Source organism: Equus caballus, chromosome 18 (genome assembly GCF_041296265.1).
Source record: "Equus caballus isolate H_3958 breed thoroughbred chromosome 18, TB-T2T, whole genome shotgun sequence".
Lineage (NCBI taxonomy): Eukaryota > Metazoa > Chordata > Mammalia > Perissodactyla > Equidae > Equus > Equus caballus.
The window spans coordinates 10834312-10853195 of record NC_091701.1 but is presented as its reverse complement, the minus strand read 5'-3'; the positions used below and the strand labels follow the sequence as shown (position 1 = coordinate 10853195).

At 55.6% G+C, this 18884-nt stretch overlaps 1 long non-coding RNA gene across 1 annotated transcript; it reads right to left on the bottom strand.

Annotated features, from left to right (window-relative positions):
* Positions 1-17351: 17351 nt before the first annotated feature.
* Positions 17352-18649, bottom strand: LOC111768829 (uncharacterized). Its single transcript, XR_002801412.2, has 2 exons — positions 18111-18649; positions 17352-17618 (listed from the first exon to the last, which is right to left on the bottom strand). It is a non-coding gene; the product is annotated as an uncharacterized lncRNA (long non-coding RNA).
* Between the last annotated feature and the right edge of the window lie 235 nt (positions 18650-18884).

Below are 18884 nucleotides of genomic sequence, written 5' to 3'. Positions count from 1 at the left end.
GCTTATAGTCCCCACCATCTCTAGGGCTAATTCACATTATGGCCAACAGGCAAGAGGATGGTTTAGCGGCTTGAGAAATCTCTTTGGTTCAACAGACACAAAGCACAGCTGTTTATATTCCAGGGGGCTCTCCAGTGGAGTCCCCCTCTCCCTCCCTCCCTGTGGCTGCTGGGGTCTGGATGACAGGGTATAACAGGGCACAACAAGGTCTCCCCAAGTCTGGGGGAGAGCAGGCGAGGGCAAGGGGAGCCTTCTCATTCTAGCTCCCACGGTCGGGGGGGGGGGTATTCTCTTGCCAAGGGTTCAGGGCTAGATTGGGGCCCTCAAAACAGAGGCCTAGCTTGTCCTGTGGATGAAGGGAGGCAGTCTGCCCACTCTCATCGCGGGTAGCCTCAGCAGGATGCTCCGCAGAGCCCTAATGCTCACCTGCCTGCCCAGCTCTTGGGGCAAACTTTTTGAGTTGAGTATCTGCCCTCAAGGCCACGCCCCTTCTCCTTCCACCACCGCCCCAGCAAAGACTCCACTCCAGATCTTTTCACAGACCACTGGCACCGGGATTAAGCTATGAAAATGTGCGGTGTGCGTGTGTGTCTGTGTATTTTCAACCATCGTGAGCAGACAACATGGAGTCACACAAAGCAAAGATTCGGAACCAGTCAGATCTGGCTCTGCTACTTCAAGCATTACTCTCAGAGCCTTGGACCCCTCGTCTGTAAAATGGGGTGATATTGCACCCTAAGGTTCTTATGATTAGATGAGATAGTGCAGCAAAGCACTTAATCTGGTGTCTGATTAGGACTCAATAGACTTATTAATATGCATGAGGAACAGGGAAACAGAGGGCACAGGGAAGCCCTATAGGCAGGAGCTGCCTGTTCCACTGACATAATTGGGCCCCCTGGCAGTCTACAATCCTGAACACTGGTCTGACTGCTATAGTTACTCACCTGGCGTCACTGAAGAATTTGTATAAATGGAATCCTTTTGCACACACACCCTTGCACGTCCACGTGCATAAGCTCATGTATTTGGACACATGCCTGCATGCACACTGCAAATCACACTCTATTACAGAGATGTTTTGCATACTTGTACTCTTGCACATTCAGATGCACGCACACATATACATGCATGCATCCCATGCATGCTGCACAGAGTCCTGCAGCCACATGCACGTACACACACCTTCCATCTGCATGCTGCACACGCATATAGAGTCCTGCAGACACATGCCATATACACACGTGCGCACATCCCTGCACACACACACAGGGTCTCGTGCCTCTGGCACACATACAGGTACAGAGGAGTAGGCAGGCAAATGCCGGGTCCAGACTCGTGAGCATGGTCAGCTCTGAGATTAGGGCCCAAGGAAAGGAGGGAAGAGGAGACGTCTTTAGCTGCTGAAGGACATCTTGAAGTAAAAATAGCCCAGGTTGGCCTGCCAGGAGGAGTGCTGGGCAGCTGGGTGGCCCTAATGCCCCGGCACCCCCTCCTACTTCTCCCGCCTCTGAAGCAAGTCAGAGGACTTGCCTGTGCAGCCCAGATGCCACACGAAGGGGCTGCGGTGAAAAGGAGGGACACTCCCTGCTCACCCTGAGGCCCAGGTGAGGGCAGATGGCTGGAGAGCCGGAGCTGGAGGGAGCCCTGCAATTGCCCCCTTAGCCCGTGAGCCATCTGAGGGGCATGATGACCCATAGCCTGGCGCTGTGCCTGGCTAACTGCTGTGCTCCTTCTAGTGCAGGTAGGGGGCAAGATGCCAGGGTGCGAATGAGGGACCTGGCTAGGACAAGGAGAGGCCGGCACTCGGGCTTCACACTGGCTGTCCTGTAAAGAAGAGTGTTCAAACTGTGGCAAGAGGGAGCCTGGCTCCCACAGGTCCCACCTAGGACAACCTGGGGAGAGGGAAGGGAAATTAATACCAATGCCACCATGACTAATTCAACCGCATGTCATAAAACATATTGCAATCAGTACATTGCACATCTCACATAGGCGAATTTTATTGTATGTGAATTATACCTCAGTAAAGCTGTTCTCATATCTCTTCTCTCTCACTCCTACTCTCGTGCTCTTGTGTCAGGCACTTTGCAAGTCTTTAAAGCGGACTATCTCACTAAATCCTCCCCCAAACCCACTCCACGTGTGAGGGAAGGTGCAGGGCCTGGTTCAAGGTCGTCCAGCTGCTCAGTGGTGGAGCTGGCACCAGACCCCACTTAGCAAGACTGGTGGGCTGGGTCATTCCTTCTTCTATGTATTCAGTCAACATTCATTCACTGAATCTAAATGTCAGACACTGAACTGGGCTAGGGGTCCCTCAGCTCCAGCATCCAGCAGAAGCATCATCAGGAATGCCAATTAAAATGCTGGTTTTGTGACCTGTCCTCTCAGCTCTGCCTCAGTGGGCAGGGCCAGGTCTGCGCGTAGAACCCCAGGCTTGGCTGGAGGACCCTCGGGGCCAGGTTCCGGGCTGGGGGAGGGCGGAGGAGCAGCTTCCTGGGCAGCGGGGCAGGACGAGGCTGAGACACAACGCGTTTGTGCTCAGGTATTAATAGAAACATAAAATCCCACATCAGCCATTTCTTCCCCCTCTGATCAAGCCGGGATGACACGGGCAGCTCTTCCGAGACTCTGACCTCTGCAGCATATTAAACACGAGGCGGATGGGTCACATGGACACCTCATTAATTCGCCTTCACCGTGGGGGGGCGGGGACTACAGAGGGCAGGCCTTTCCATGCCGCAGCGCGCTCAAGGTGAACTGGTGACCGCGGCGGAGGACGAGGGGGAGGGGCAGGGGTCCCGAGAAGGGAGGCTTCTGGGAACGGATAAATGAGCGCATCCTCTGTTTGCCTGTGATAGTTGCGTCCAGGCGAGCCCTGGGGGCTGGGGAACTTTGTTTGCCCAAAGCCTTAAACAATCCCCCTGCAATCGTATTTACACTCTTCATTTGCTCAGCAAACCTGCCCTTGGAAATAGCTGTGGGGTGAACTTGGGCCCAGCTGCTGGTGGAACTTGCCACACAGCCCTCATGAGGGCTGCTGGGGGCCAGCACCAGCTGGAGCTGGGGCTCCAAGTGGACACAGTCCCCAACTGGATGCGTGCTCCCGCACACACACACGCACACGCACAAACACCTCACCTGACCTTATCTTGCCAGGCAAGTGAGAGTTATGCTTCCTAGTTCAAGTTCATTCTGCCTTTTAGCTATGTACCTGACTTTTCAAAGGTCAGAGAGGCTGCAGGGCTGTCACTGCTCTCAAGAGGACACTCCTCTCTCCCCCTCTTTGCTAGGCTACAGAGGAGGTGGCTGTGCCTCCAAGGCCTGCTGGCCCCTCAGGGTGCAGGAGATGGGCCATCCTGCTTGCAACATGTCCTGCAGTCCTGTGGCCAGGGGTCCCATGGTCTGTTCACGGCACCTAAGCCATGCAGGGCATTGCTCTGGGCCCTGCTGCCCCGAGGGCTAGCTGTGACTCCCCGACAAGCCCTGGCGTGGCTGGCTGCTCTGCCCTTCTTGGCTATAGGGCTGATGGCTTGGCAAGTTCCCCAGCCACTCTCGGCTCCTTTCTGGTTCCCTTCCACACAGCCAGGAGTCTAGGAGCCTGAGGGTTCTAGTCCAGGTCCCTGTTACACTTCCTAAACTTGTGTCCCTGCCATTTCTACCCTGGGGGGCAGTCCATGTTGTGGAGGTTGGGTCTGGGTTCCAGAAGCACAGGGGACAGGGGAAGGGGGGCATCCTCCTCTTTGACCTCTGGAGTTTCTCTCTTGCACTCTCCTGGGGTCCAGCCTGGGCTGCCAATGGCATTGGGTCCTGTGGAACCTGGCAGCATCTTCAGCCTGATGTCCCTCTTGTCCGGCTCCAGGTCACTTTCTTGTCTCCTTCTGTGTTCTCTCTACCCTATACCAGCTTAGAGCAAACCTCCTGGCTCAGATCTCCAGCGTTGCACGTGATTAAAAGGACCATGTGCAGAACTTAGAAAACCTTTTCTCCTGCAGCAAAGCCTGGCTTTCGAAACGCTCGTGATGGGGCTTAGAGAGCCTCGTCTGGCTTCGTGCTCACGTTCTCTCTGTGTCTTCTTCAACCCTGATCCTCCTCGAGGAACTGGGTGCCTGTGCCAGGCTAGCAGGAAGGTAATATATAAGGAAATGAAGAAAAAACACATATGCCCCACTTTTCTGGATGCATTATTCCGTTACATATGTGTATCTGCCCTGGGGGAGGTCCTGGTAAAGGTACAGGGCCAACACAGGAGTGAGTGGAGTGGCTCCATCGGAGCCTGAGGAGTTGCTGGCATCTGGACCAGAGGGCAAAGGAGGGCTGCCCCTTAGTGAGTGGCCAAGCACCTGTGACATGGGAACAAGAATGCCTGTGTCACAAAGGTATGAAGATTAAGAGATTAAACTCCTGATGTAGACTAGGGGCCTCAAGAGGTGCCCCCTACCCCTTACTGCTGGGCACACATCAAGATGCCCTTGCCTTGCTCCCTCTTGAGCAGGTCTGAACGCCCAGCTAGACCACATGGGCCCTGAGAACAGGAATGTGCCCTGCCTTCGCCCTCAGAGCAAGCTGCGGGGGGTGTGGCGACGCCCAGGCGGCTGGGGGCTGTCCCCAGATGTGCAGGGCACGAAGGAATCCTCTCCCAAGAAGGGGTTTTCATGGAAGGACGAAGAAGCCCCTGCCTATGGCTGGAGTCAGACATCTGAGCTCACGTCCCACCCTACAATGACTTGCTTGCTTGGCCCCTCCTGCCTCAGTTTCCCCATTATACCATGGACATCAGGCTGGAGCTAAAGGGTGTGGGAGCAGTGGGCCCGAAGTGCACCACAGTTAGGAAATCAAAAGCGATCTTTTCTTGCTGCTGGCGAGGGTGGCTCGCACCAAGGTCAGGATAAACCCGCGGAGTGTTTTGTTTAGCGCAGCCGGCTGGCCGTTGCCTCGGTAGCTGAGAACATCGGCTCTGGTCACGCTTGCCTCCACTCCAATCCTATTACTCCGTGTGGTTGGGCTCTGAAAATAGCCCCTGTCAGCCCCATCATCACACTTCAGCGTTTCCACCACCGGCCACGTATTGTCCTGGGACATAGTCGTCGTTAACCTCTCCATTGCCAGCAGGCCCGCGCACCTGGGCTGAGAGTCCACCTTTGGGGAAATCGTTTCTTCTCATTCCCCACCAGCATTGCAGGGGGAGCCAAAGCATGGGGCGCTGAGGTGGACTCCGTGCCAGACGCTGTGCACATTGTTTCATTTTAATTCGCACAATGAACTCCCCTGCAAGGTAGGGATTTCTACCTGCATTTGGTGGAGGAGGAAAGACAGGCTCAAGGAGGTGAGGAGACTTGCCCAAGGTCATCCAGCCAGTGCACGGCCGAGCCCAGGTTCAGACCAGGGCTGTGCAAGTCCAAGACTGGCTTTGTCACTGTGCCCTACAGACACCACTCTCCAGACCCAGCCACAGACATCCCCAAAGCCCCCTTGGTTAACACACCCTGGCCTGGCAGCACAAAGATATCTGAAGTGTTGGAATACAATGCAGATTGCAAGGTCCCAGCCCCAGACAACCTGACTCTGTAACCCCGGGCCGGGCCCAGGAACGTGTGTTTTTAATCAGCATCGCCCAAGAGTGTATATTAGGGAGCCACAGCTGTCCTGGGCTTCTGCAGGTCCCACAGGGAAGGAAGGAAAACTGGACATTTTTGTGCCCAGGATGGTATCCAGCACATTCACAGACACCAATGTATTTTTTTTTCATAACAAGTAGATTTTTCAGATGAGAAAATGGAGATTCCTTCCACTGCATCAGATTGTCTCTCCAAAGAAAACAGCCAACAATTTTACAGCAAAGACCATGCTGGAAAATGGATGACTGTGTCACACAGACCTGAGCGTGGCGTGGGCTCCCAGGAGGAAGGCAGCTGGGGCAGCGGCTTTGAGCACAGGCTTTGGGACCAGGCAGACTCAGAATTGTTGGAGGCTTGAGTGAGATGGGGTGGGTCATAGGGCCAGGCCAGGGCCCTTCACTAATGATAATGTCTGGAATACATGAGGCCTCCATATGGCAAGACTGCCCTAAGAATCTTCTAGTTATGAGCTCGCTTAGAGTGTCAGGCAGATGTTGCTATACCCCCATTTTACAGGTGAGAAACAGAGGCACTGAGAAGTCACTTGGGACTGGAAGTGGGATGGAAACCAGGCATCTGGCTTCAGAGCTTTTGTCTAGTGGTCATTAGATGTGTTCTCCCCATGACGGAGTCCTGGGATGACTGCTAGCGAGCCGGGCCTGCCACTCAGACACCCTAGGGTCTCTATCTGCACCTGCAGGACTGGACCAAGTGCTCCCAGGCCCCTTCTGGCCCTGACCCACTGGACGAGGCACCCTGTTGGGGCCTCCTTGCCACAGTCTTGGGACCAGCTACCCCCGGGTCCGGCAGCCCAAGTTCATCGTGCACCAGGCTCCCCTGGCTCCCCAGGCTGTGTGGGGCCAGACTCCTGCCGTGCCAGGCTGCTGACCTGCCACACGCCCCTTCCAGGGAGCATCTCAGGACAGCGACCTCCAAACCCGGCTCCTGCTTCGATCCTCTCCTGGCCGGTGTTTGCTTGCGTACTGTGGTCGTTTGAGTCAACCTGCGGGTGGACCTCAGAGAGAAGGAACCAAGGGCTCTGAGCCCTGTGTGACGACCCTGAAACCACGCTGAGGAATTTCAACAGTCTCTGGAGCCTCCGGAAGCTTGGAGTCTGATTGGCTCTGAAAGAGCTCTGCTGTTGGGAGGGAGAGCATTTGCAGTAAACTTGGCAGGACTGTCTAGAAATAACCTGGGCCGGTCGGTGCGCCCTCTGAGCTCTCAGGCTGGCGTGCGGGTGAAACGGGAGGACGTTTGTAGAGCACCTAGCAGAGGGCCTTGGCTCGCAGTAGCCACTGCTAAGCCGTGGGTGCCCTGGCAGGAGGGAGGGGCTCCCGCCCCGTGGAGTTGCCACAATCTGGCTGAGTCCACTGCTGTCGGGGAGCTCTCTCCACTCAGCTCTCTTGCTGGGATCTGTAATGTTCCTTACACCCTCGTCCCTTTAGGCCTAGAGGTGAGGAAGGATCCCTCATGGTGACCTACGCCATGGCCTTCACTTTGTAGATAGTCCCTTTATTAAACTCTAAGTCCTTCTATCTTGAATGCGTAATCTGTTTGCTTCCGTTATCTTGACAAGTCAAGTAGCTAAAAACATACAAAACCAAACAAATAAAAAAATCTCAGAGCTTGAGACCCTGAGATGGGCGACTACCTGCTCAAGATTTCCCATGAGTTAGTGGCCCGCCTGGGCCTGGGGCAGGGGGAGCTCAGTCTGCCCTCAGGGAAGGACCTCAGACCCAGGGCAGTAGCTCTGGGCCCTGGGAGGCCTGGGGGTGAAGGAGGCATCCCTCACTACAGGCCAGCTGTCCCCACCCTGGCCAGAAACTGAGGGACGATGGAAGGGCCCCTTGTCTTCAGAGGCTTTTGTAGGGAATTGTGACTCTGTCTCTGTGTTTTCTGTCTGCCCCACTCCCTCTTTGGGGTCTGGCCCTTCTTTCCCTTCTGCTAACGATCCATGGGCTGGCTGAGGATGCAGAATGGCCTGTACCCATCTCTCATCCATGTGCAGATACGATAGAGCTCCCGCCCTGAAAATAACACCCGCTCAACGACCCAGACTGACAGCTGCTTATGACATGGCTTATCTGAAGGCTCTCGTCATGCTTGCCTTTCCAGGGGGGTATCCTGGGTGAGCTGGCAGCACCACATGAGTTTATCAGAGCTCTCCCTGAGAAGGCACCTTGATGAAAGGAAGATGTTTTAGTCACAGCTCTCAACCAAACTTACTCAAGTCTAAATGGGCATCAGGAACCCACTTAACCTCGAGGCCCCGGGCTACCTGCTGTAGGGCACGCAGTGTCCGGCGGGGCAGTCTCTCTCCATTTCTTGGCTCTGTTTTCCTTCACATTGCTTTCTGTTGCCAGCAGGCTCTCCCCAGGTGGTGAGAAAGGTGACTGCCCCAGCTCCATGCTTACCTCCCCCCTGCTGAGAAACCCCAGGGAGAGACCTTCCTCACCCTCCAGGTCCCGCGGCTGCTGCATCTCACTGGCCTGCCTCAGCTCCCACAACCTCGGTGCCCAGGAGATGACTGGGCCCCAGACACGCCTCTCCCTTACCAGTGAAATCCGCTCCCCAACCACAGGCACTGAGAGTCGGGGCGGTATGGACTCAGGGAGGACGGGGCTGATGCTTCCCATGTCTGTCCCAGAGAAGGAAGCGAGCAGGAGACCCCGGTGCCCAGGCAGGAGGGAGAGGTGGGCTTCAGGAAGCAAGGGAGAGACACAGCAAGACGCCTAGCAATTCTTGCTGTGCCGGACCCACTCCCGTTGGACCTTCAGGCCTGGGCCTACGTCCTCTCTCCCTCCCTGGCCTCCTCTGACCTTCCCTCCTTGTCTCCAGGTTCAGGCTCTTGCAGCCTCGTGCCCTCTATCTCAGCATCCTGCCTGGCACTGGATTGGCTGTTTATGGTCTGCTCCCCTCCACCAAATGGACAGCTCCCCCCGGCCAGAGGATATGCTGGAGTAAATAACAAACACTTCTCCACAATCTGAATTTAGTATTATTTCTCTCCCACACATAGTGCAACATGGATATTCCTGGCTGGTGGGCGTCCCTCCACGTGATGGTTCAGGACCCTGGGGCCTTGGAGCAGCACCCACTTTGAGGCCTTCTGAGATGTCTGTGTACATGTGGCTTGTGAACATTTGAAATGTGGCTAGGGCCTGAGGAAGTGAAGTTTTAATTTTACTTAATTTCATTTTAAATAGCCACATGTAGCTAGTGGCTGCCATCTTGGCTGGCAAAGCCTTGGAGTTCTCCCCTGGATCTTCTTTTCGTGTGTGTGTGAGTGAGGAAGATTGGCCCTGAGTTAACATCCATACCATTCTTCCTCTCCTTTGTATGTGGGTCGCCTCCACAGCATGGCTGATGAGTGGATTACATCCGCACCTGGGATCCAAACCTGCGAACCGGGGCTGCCAAAGCAGAGTGCATGGAACTTTAACGAGTTGGCCACAGGGCCAGCCCTTCCACTGGGTCTTCTGATCCCAGCTGGAAGATGGAGAAGAGAAGTAATGGGAGAGATGGTTTTGCGACAGGCCTGGGAAGTGGCATTTGTCTCTTTTGCTGACGTTCCACTGGCAAAACTCATCGCTTGACCACATCTAGCTGCAGTGGAGGCTGGGAGCTGTCATCTCGCACAGGGCCCTGGAGATGGGGGCATGAGTTTTGGTGGGAGTGTTGGCAGTCTTTGCCACACACTGTACTGAGGAATAGTACCTGCACTGTACCTGTTGCTTTTCAGACCTGGCAGTGCCTGGCTGACGCTGGCATTCAGGAAAGCGGTTTTTTGAATGAATAGCTGTGAACATGAGTAAGAGTATGTGTATGGATACCCACGTGGATGACACGGTGGAAAAGGAGAGGTAGGGAGGCTCCCAGGCAGATTTTCTCTGTGCCCCAGGCCACTCTGTGGTCCCAGTGGCTGCCGGGAGTGCCATACTACCTCACTGATCCCAGATTCTCCCTTCCTGGACCCAAAATACAGGGCAAAATGCAAGCCTCAACCACAGGCAAATAGCATTCATTTAAATAGCAAATATTGACCCTGCAAGGAGATAAGCAGAATACAAAGGGCAGAAGCACCATGGCCAGGCAAAGTGTGGCTGGGCTGGTCTCAAAGCTGGGACTCTGGGGTCAGGGACAGAGGGGGGTGACGCCTTTATCTGAACTGGTACAAACCAGCCACCAGCGAGGGGTTTGTGGGCTGTACTCCAGGAACCAGGGCCTCTGTCAGAGATGAGTGTGGCCATGGAAGGGATCCCGGGGCAGGGAAGGCTTGCAGGGGGGCCCCGGCTGGGGGTCAGGGGTTCTCAATTCCTGCCCTGGCTCCATCCCTAACTTACTGTGGGCCTGCAGGCAAGTTCCTTCTGCGCCCTGGGCTTCTGCAGCCTGAACGCGAGGCCCAGACATAGGATTTCCAAGGCCCCCGCAGCCCACTAGACCTGAGACTGACTCTTGCCTCTGCACCGGACAAGCTGCACAGACTTCAGCAAGGCCTTTGGCCTTCAGTGGCCTCAATTTGCCCACCTAGGAAATGAGGGGAATGCTGCTCCCCTGGGCCTCTGTGAGAAGGCAGCACAGAGGCCTGGACTTATGTTAACGGTCAGAGCAGCAGGAGAGCACCCCGCCCGCAGCATTGAGGACCTGGGTCTGTGGAGGATGCGGTCACAGGAGGTCTGTCTCCCTGAAGGAGACTGGGAGCTCCTCCAGGAGAGAGGCATGCCCGGTGGTGAGCAGTTCTGGAGATGGGTAGGGTAAGCCTGACTTGTCGTGTTGGCCAGCTTTTGTGGTGTAGAGACCGCCCCCCCCCCCCATGGCCAATATCAAGCCACTGTGATGTCACTAAACTCGGAGCTGGAAAGAGGTGTGCACAGGAGCCTCAGGCTGGGGCCTGCCCCAGGGTCATCCCAACGGGCAGCACTGGGTGGGATCTCCCCTCTGTTCAGGTCAAACCCTTTGTGAGTGGTTGGAGCCCCTGGAGCAGGCCGGGGCATCCCCGGCCCTGCCTAGCAGCCAAGCTCAGCTGACCCCTGGCCCTCTGTACCGCGGTGGAGACGGCAAGCCCCTGCTGGCTTCAAGGAGGCCCCCGGTGGGGAGCTCCAGTGGGGCTCTGCATGGCATCCACTATGGGTGGGCTGGGCCAGAGGGCCCAACACAACTTTTCTGGCATCCTGGCACCTCTGGGCACCTACTCAGGGTCTCTCCAGGGTGACCGGTACTTGGGCTTCTTCTGTGGCAGCTGGCTTCACCAGAGGGAACAACCCAAGAGAAGCAGGGAAGCTGGGTGGCCTTTTCTGACACAGGCCCAGAACTCAGTCAGCATCACTTCTGGCCCTGGATCCAAGAGGGAGGGGAATTCAACATCACCTCCAGTGCAAGGGCCCAGTGCAGAAGAGCGTGTGGGGTGGGTTACACTGCTGCGGCCACCACAGGGGAATCCTGCAGCTGAGCTTTCATCAGTTCGCTGCCTTTGGGGCAGCGTGGGGAAGGGTCGGTTTGGAGGGCCTGATTCAGAAAGCACTACTAAGAAAATGCTGGGTTACAACTTTCCAATAAAATGAGAGTTAAGATTATTTGAGCACTTGCTTTGTGGCTGGCAGGGACTGTCCCAAGCGGATGCATGGGTTGTCTCATTTCTTTCTCACCAGAACCCTACAGGGTAGGGACTGTTATTCCCCCAACTGTACAGATGGGGAAACTGAGGCACATAGCAGTTAAACAGGAGTCCCAGTAACTTCCCTGGAAGAAGTACAGGCAGGATTCAGACCCCACCATGGGGTCCTAGAGCCCAGGTGAGCCCATAACCATTGGCCCTTGGGTTTCCTTCCCAGGAAAACCATAAAGGAGCAGCCAACCGGCCCCTGGCTGACCACAGGCCTGCTGCTTACTAGCTGTGTCACTACATCCCTGAGCCCCTCTGAGCCTCGGCGGCCTTGCCCATGAAACGGGATAATAGTGGCCACACCTGGGCTCGCCAGGGGATGAAACGGAACCGCGTGTAGTAGGTGCCAGGCAGGAGGTTGGTGTAGAGCAAACACTCGCTTCCCCTCCTTAACCCCCTCAGGAAGGACACTTGAGGACAATGCACCTAACGAAACACTATGTTTTCCAAGAGGGTGGGGAATGGACTTCTGGAGATGCCGTGACTAAAGCCAACAGTGAACACTCTGGAAGAGGTAAAAGGGGTGATCACTGTAGCCAAGGCTTCTCAAGGGGCTCGGCGCGCCCACTGCATGCCAGGCTGCCTGCGGGGTGCTGTCCATCCTGAGCTCTCCTAACGCGTCAGCAGGGTGCAGTGAAGGAGTCTGGGACTCCGAGATGTAAGCAGGGGACCCAAGTCCCAAAGCAGTAACTGCAGAAGAGAGACCTGAACCCAGCACCCTCTTATGTGCTGGCTCCTGAGAGGCGCTGCTGACACACACAAGCTCAGCATGTCAGGTAAAGCAGGTCAGGAGTCACTTCTGGGAAGGTGAATGACAGCCTGCTGTCAATTACACTAATGACTTCTTGCCCTCTGGCCAATTGGTATCAGATCCAAACTCCTCAGGGAGCCCACAAGCCCCTGCCTGCTCTGGCTCCCTGTGACCTCTCTGATCTTGTCTGCTCCCACACCACCCCTGTCTGCCCCCTGCTGCTCTTGCCAGTCATATTCCTGCCTCAGGGCCTTTGCACTTGCTCTTCTCCCTGTTTGGAATACCCTACCCACAGACCTGGGCATGGTTTTCCCTTCACTTCATCCAGGTCTTCACTCAAAAGACACCTCCTCAGGGAGGCCTTCCCTGACCACTCTACCTACCATTACAACCATCCTGCTCTTTATCCCCTTAATCTGCCATTTTTTATTTTGTTTTGGCCGGACAGCACTCAGCACTCCCTGACATTATACTATGTATTTGTCTCCTTATTTATATTTATCATGTGTCTCCCCCGCTACAGTGTGGGCCCTCGGAGGGCAGGGGCTTTATCCACACTAGTCCCTGCTCTATCCCGCAGACAGCAGGCAGCAAGTGCTCAACAAATAGTCACAGAACCCAGAAACGAAGAAAGACCTGATCGGCAGGACAAAGGGCAGGGCAGGCACTGAGAAGCTGGTGAGTCACCTGAAGGAGACCCTCCTTACAGTCTTGTTCTTGTTTTTAATCGGAGCTTTGCTGGGCTGTCTGGAAGAATGGCCACAGCCTTGCCCTCTGATTCCAGGATTTTCAGAAGCTGTTTCCCAACAAGGGAAAATGTGCTCTTCAGCCGAGCATGACCACATTACATGCACAGCAGCAGAAAGTACCGCTCTAATAGGTGACCCACGCTTGGGGCTGCTTCACAGGGGTGTGACCTGGGAGCAACACAGGGTCAGGCGCTTGGAAGGGCTCCGTGCCCAGAAGGGTTCTGTGCTTGGTTTAATGCTCTGTTGTCACCATCTTGAAATTCTTAACTTTTTAGCAAAGGGCCCAGTTTTTCATTTGCAGTGAGCTATGCCCTAAGAACTGACCAACGCTGGAGCTTTAGGCTTCCTAGGTGTTGGCGACTTGTGGAGAGAGGCTCCTGTGGGGCTGCTCACCCACACCATCCGGCTGCCATTAGCACTGCCAGTTAAAGTTGCTGGGAACCTCTGTGTGCCGGGCACTGTGTTAGATGCTGGAGAAGCAGAAGGAAGGAGGCTGGGCACCTGCCCCAGGAGCTGCCAATCAAGACTAGAGACTGGCAGGTAAACAGAGAGATGACACTGAACTGGAGGGGGTGAGTTGGAGGCAGAGTAATAACAATGCAGACCGGCAAGGGGCCCAGTGCTCTTGGGCCCATCCAGTTGGGATCAAGCCCAGGCCATGTGCTAAAGCCTCTGCAGGGTCACCCGGGGTGGTGTGTGTGTGGTGGGGGGTCGGCAAAGCAACATGGCTGGTCCTGGAATCACTCGATCTGGACCTGGCTGGGGTGCAGGTGCTCCCGAGAAGCTGGAGCCCAGGATATTGACTGGCCCAGTCAGAGGACCTTCGTTATCTTAGGTTGACCACTGCTTTGTGGGTGCTGGGAGCCCTGGAGGGGGTTAGACAGAGGCTGCCCATGATGACCTCTTGCTGGAGAGCCTTCCTGCAGCCACTGCAGCACGTGGAGAAAGCAGCAGAAAGCAAACTCCTCGGAGCAGGAAAAAGAGAAATTCCTTTTAAAACCTCTTTTCTGCTCTCCACCCCCCTGATGTCTCATTTACGGAGCCATGACAGCAGCCAGTAACACACGTGCGTCTCTTTCAATCCTCACAACCAGCCAGGAGCGGTTGTTACTGACCCCACGTTTCAGAGGAGGAAACAGAGCACCAGAGAAGGAAGCAGAGCCGCGCTCCAGGTCCCGGGTCACGGAGACACAGGGAGAGGGCGTTTGCGGCCCAGGCTGGGAGCCCCCTGACCCCGCGGAGAGCAAGGATGCCCCGCAGCAAGGGGAGGCTCGGCGAGCCGCTGGGCGTGTCTGCCGCGTGGTCCCCACGGGGGGCCTGGGGGGGCGCCCTGCGCTCTGGGCCCTAGAGGAGTCGAGAGCCCCGGGGTGTCGCAGGGGGCCCGGGATCGGCAGGAAAAAGAGCCTCCAGCGCCGGGGCTCAGCGTCTGCGCGCGCTGGGGGTTCGCGACGCCCGCGACGGTGTCACGCCGGGCGCGCTTTCGCCCCTCGGGGCTGTGCCGAGCGGATGCGCTGCCTGCGTGTGAACAGGGCTTGTTTTCCCTTCACGCCCTCGGGCTCCGTTTTTATGAAGAACTTCCTTCTGTTGGCGCTTTGGGAATATTCATTCCTGGCTTGCACAGCGCGCGGGTGACAGTTGCGCTGGGAAATGTACCCGCGGCTTAATTAGGGCATCACCAGACCGCTCTAAGAACCCGCCCCCGCCCTTCCCTGCGCCCCGACCCCGGGGACCCCAGAGCCTGCCCCGCGCTGTGGGAGGCAGCATAGCGCTGCTCCTGCAGCTGTGAGCACCGCTATTGCTCCTGGTGTGGGCCCGGTGACCCCGATGTCCCCAGCCTGCCCTCTGCCCGCTCATCTCTCATAGGAACCTGTCTCGGCCAAGGCAGGAGGCTTACTATCCTCCACACAGGCCATCCTCTTGCACTTTTGTTCTTACCCTTGCTCCCATCTGGAATGCCCTCTGCTCTCCTCCTGGAATAGATCTATCCAGTCTCCAGACCCCTCCAAGTTCCTCCTGCTCGCCTGCCGCAGCCTGCACTCACCCACCCAGCTGAAGAGTCCTTTCCCACCAGTGGGCGTCCTAAGGCCTCCTGCTGCTCTGCCCCCAGACTGCCCTGGGCAGATGGACCACGATGGGCCACCTGCTCTGGGTTGCTGCCACTTCACCACAGCATCCTCAGGGGGAGGGGCTAACATGTAGGTTTCACCCTGTTTCTGAGGAAGCTGAAGGTAATGTTAATAGGAAGGCTGGCAAAACCGAGTACAGACAACCCCCAACAGCCTGTGTATGTGGCTTGGGGCAGGGTGAGGGGAGACCTTGCACCCGAAAAGCCTGGAAGAGTACTGTAGAAGGAGGCCGATGGGATTGACAGTAAATGTCAAGCCAAAAAATAAATATTGAAAATTCGACTGCATATTATATTAAAATCTCACTATGAAAAAAACTGGAAAAATATTTGCAACACATATGGCAAAGGGTGAGTTTCCTTAAATGCTAAATCACTCCTACAGTCAGAGGAAAATCAGCAACCCCAGGGAAAACGAGCAAATAGCAACAGGCCGTTCACAGAGAGGAACCACAAATGGCTTCTAAAGAAATGAGGGGATGGGCAGCCTTACTCATCATGACAGAAATGCGGAGGTGACAGATGACATCTGAGTTTAAATTGGATGGAGAAATATCTTCAAGATGTGTGGCCCAGTGGGACACAAAGGCCACAGGGAGGTGCTGTGAGCAGAGCACCAGGGCCCCGACGGGATTTCACTGGATGGCTGCTCATGTCTGGTGGGTTCGACAGGCTGTGCAGGGGTGAAGCCTGTGGTGGGTCCGCAGCCGGACTCGGGGCAAATCTCTGCTCTGTCGCTTCCCAGCTGCATGACCGCAGCCAGCTTCCTCATATTCTCTGAGCCTCCGTTTCTCATCTGTAAACTGGGTCATGATGTGCTTCCAGGGAGGGCTAAGATGTGGTCAGGGGAGGGGAAGGATCGGGGTAACACTGAGGCTGGGAGGGAAACCGAGGGGCAGGAAGGGAAGGTCACTGTGGGGAAGGGGAGGGGTGTGGGAGGGCAGGAGATGCTGCCTGGGGTGGAGTATGAAGCAGGTGCGGGGGGGTGGGCAGACCTGGGACTGCTGAGAGAATGGGTGGAGATGGAGGTGGCCTTGGAGACCACACTTTGAGGTTATTTGGTGGTGAAGGAAAGGGGAGAGCTTGAAGGAGGGATGGGATACAGATGGGAAGGTGGTTAGGATGGGGCAGATGAGAATATCTGTAGGTTGTGAAAATGGCCTTAGGCTCCCAGGACCGTTGCTCTTCCAGCAGCATCTCAAAGGTGGGCGCACAGCTAATTCTGCATGACCCTATTTGGTGTGGCCCAATCTAGCAGAAGTCTGGGTTATGCTTGTAGGGCTGGGACACATGCAAAGACCAGCAGAGAGATGAGCCAAAACCCAGCTTCCCAGGAATTAGATGGAGATGATGGCATTTAACCATCATCTACAAGGACAGCAAAGCCAGGGGAAGAGTTGGAAGCGCATGTGAGGAAGTGAAAACTCGAACCTAAGAGAGGCCCACCTCCACGGCCAAGCAGCGAGGCTAACAGGACAACCTGTCCCAGGTCAGAGTTGGGGGTGAACCTAAAATGTGAGCTTGTGGAACGGTGCCTGGCACAGATAGGCACTCAACAAACGTTTCTCGAATGTACAACCTGGAAGGAGGCTTGCGAGACTTGTTAAAACAAGTAGTTCAAGCTCCTGCCGGTGAGTACAGCGAGGCTGCGAGGAAGCGGCAGCTGCGTGGCCAGGTGTGCTGAGAATGTGGCTACAGTTCTCAGCGCCAACCGGGTGGGGGCCCGGGCTCTTGCCCTTGCAGCTCCAGAGGGTGCATAAGCTACCCTCTCAAAGGGAGGAAGATGCCTTGCTGGGGCTCAGCAGCTGAACCTGGGCTCCCTGGATTCTGCAGAATTGCTTTTGTTGGTGCCTTGGGCTACCTGACTTGCATGGAACAGGAGTCCCTACCAACCTTGAGCAGAGAAAGGGTAAAGTTATTAGGGCTCCCAGACTCAGATTCCAGGGTGTGTGGGGGTGTGGGGGGTGGGGTGCTAAGGGAGAAATGAAAGCAGCTTTGAGGACCGCAGAAACAGGCATATGCAGACTTCACGCTGAAGTCCCCCCAATATCCACCCTCAATTCCCCAGCTCTCAGGGCCTCCCTGTGCAGACTCAGGCCTGCTCTCCAGAAGGATCTGATTGGCTGATGGCCAGCCAATGGGCGGCTCCCTCTAAATCCACTCCTGGTCCAGTCAGCTCCAGGCTGGGATTGTGGAGGGCGTGTCACTTCGGAAGAAGAAACGGGATAGAACAAGCAAGTGAGCCGATATTTGGATCGCTTGTGGGATAGAAGAATGCCTGGAAGTGGGATCAGCCCACCTGGGCTCCATCCTATCCCTAACGAGCTCTATGAACGCAGAGCAGTCTCTCTCTGTGCCTCAGTTTCCTAAACTGAAAAAGGGTAGTAACAATGTGTTTGTCACAGGGTTGTTGTGAGGAGAAAATGAGATAAATAACAGGAGAGTGTTTTGTAAACTGTAAAGCTCGAGGCGATGTTTTATTTTGCACCCAAGGGAGTGAATGTTCTTGAGTTTTACTTTACACTGAATCATGGTCCCGCCCCCAGCTGATGCTGGACACAGGTCAGCTCTTACACCTACATCCCTAGCCTGTGAGAGAAATGCAGACAGGTCTTCCTGCAGAATGCACCCGGCTGGACGATCTTAGTTCCAGTTGCAGCTCTGCCTCCAGGGGAAGCTGGGTAGGCCCTCTGGGTCTCAGTTTTTTCTCCATCTGTAAAATGGATTGACATGAGGGGAGGATTAAATACCCTCTCCTCCTTCTCCTTGTTCCTTTCTCTGCTCCTGGTTTCCTCGTCCCTCCTCTCCTCTCTGGACCTTCCGTGGGTGGTCGCAGCTGAGATGGAAGGAGCCCTTCAGGACATTTCTGTGCCCTTGTCAAAGCCATCTAAACCCCGCCCTCTGCGCACACAGCCCAACACCAGACAAGAGCGTGCCTTACGCTCCTCTCGAATTGTTTCAAGTGTGCAGTAGCATTTGCACAATTGGATTCTAAACCTTAGACGTCGTCTTTAACTTCTTTTGTGAAAATCACAACTGTTCTGTCTGCGTAACCAGAACAGGCACCTGGCAAAAGTTTGCTGGAGGAAACGGAACTGAACGACCCTTGGCAGAGTGGAGCTTCCTGCCCGCCTCCCTTCCCTTCCAGCTCTCAGCCTCTCGACCTTGACACGTTCCTTGCCATCCCCACTCCCGTTTCCCGTACTTTGCATGCCTGGGACGTGCTCGCTTCTTCCTGGACCCCTTCCCGCCGGTGCCGGGATCTTGGGACCCAGGCAAGGAGGGGCTGCGGCTCCTGAGCTCTCACCCAACCCTGCAGGCCGGGTGTCATCTCATGCAACAGCTGACGGTGACGCCTCCACCACTCTGGTGTCACTTTTAACACTGCACGTTCACACCACCGGCTGACTGTCTGCGCAAGGCGGCCCCAGCAGAGCCGCGTGCAGCCGCACCCCACATGTGCAGTTGTGAAGCCGGCAGTTGTTCAGCAGGTTCTCATGGCCTCACTTCCAGACGTGTTACTTCTGGAGGGAACAACACCACGGAACTGCCAAGCTCTCCCAAGAAGGAACGACAGGACCTGCCTGTCCCGTGTCGGCCTGGAGGGGGAGGGGAGGCGTTTCGGAGCGATGGCATGCAACGACCTGGGCCCTGGACCTCCGCTACCTGCACACAGTTCCCTACGTTAGAAGAACAAGAGGAGGAAGAGAAAAAGGAAGAGGGAAATCATGTCACCGTGCCACTAAACCCTTCTATTAAATCTGCCTGTTCACCACGTTTTCAGGCTATTTCATGATGTAATAGTAAGAGACAAAAGCAACAGCCGCACCCCTATACACGATGTGATCTCAGTTGTGCAGCGTGTGCCGGGCATGATCACTCTTCACCTACATCAGACTCCCGCCACTTTCAGGCGGCTGGAGGATTCACTTCCTCCTCTCCCGAGAACAGGCTTGGCTACGTGACTTGCTTTGGCTAA